Consider the following 295-nt stretch of genomic DNA (forward strand, 5'->3'; position numbering starts at 1 on the left):
GTATTCGGCACGTGTGTTTCTCAAGCGTGCATTGCCGAGTGCCAGCTAGATACGGTTGTAACCGGGGAGGATTGTACTTGTTGCACAAATTTTTTATCCCAGATCAGAGAGACTCAGGGCAATACCCTCCCATCGCGACCTTCGAGAGACTCTGAAATTCGTCGAAGGACTCGGGGGTTCAAGTGGCAAAGCTGGTGAAATAGAGAGACAGGAGACCTAATTATTATGTGCAGACAGGAGGGCGGTTTGGAAGGGATATGGATTTAGTGTCTGTAAGGTAGGTCTGTTGGAGAGG

The sequence above is a fragment of the Penaeus monodon genome, chromosome 34 (assembly GCF_015228065.2).
Source record: "Penaeus monodon isolate SGIC_2016 chromosome 34, NSTDA_Pmon_1, whole genome shotgun sequence".
In the NCBI taxonomy this organism is placed as follows: domain Eukaryota; kingdom Metazoa; phylum Arthropoda; class Malacostraca; order Decapoda; family Penaeidae; genus Penaeus; species Penaeus monodon.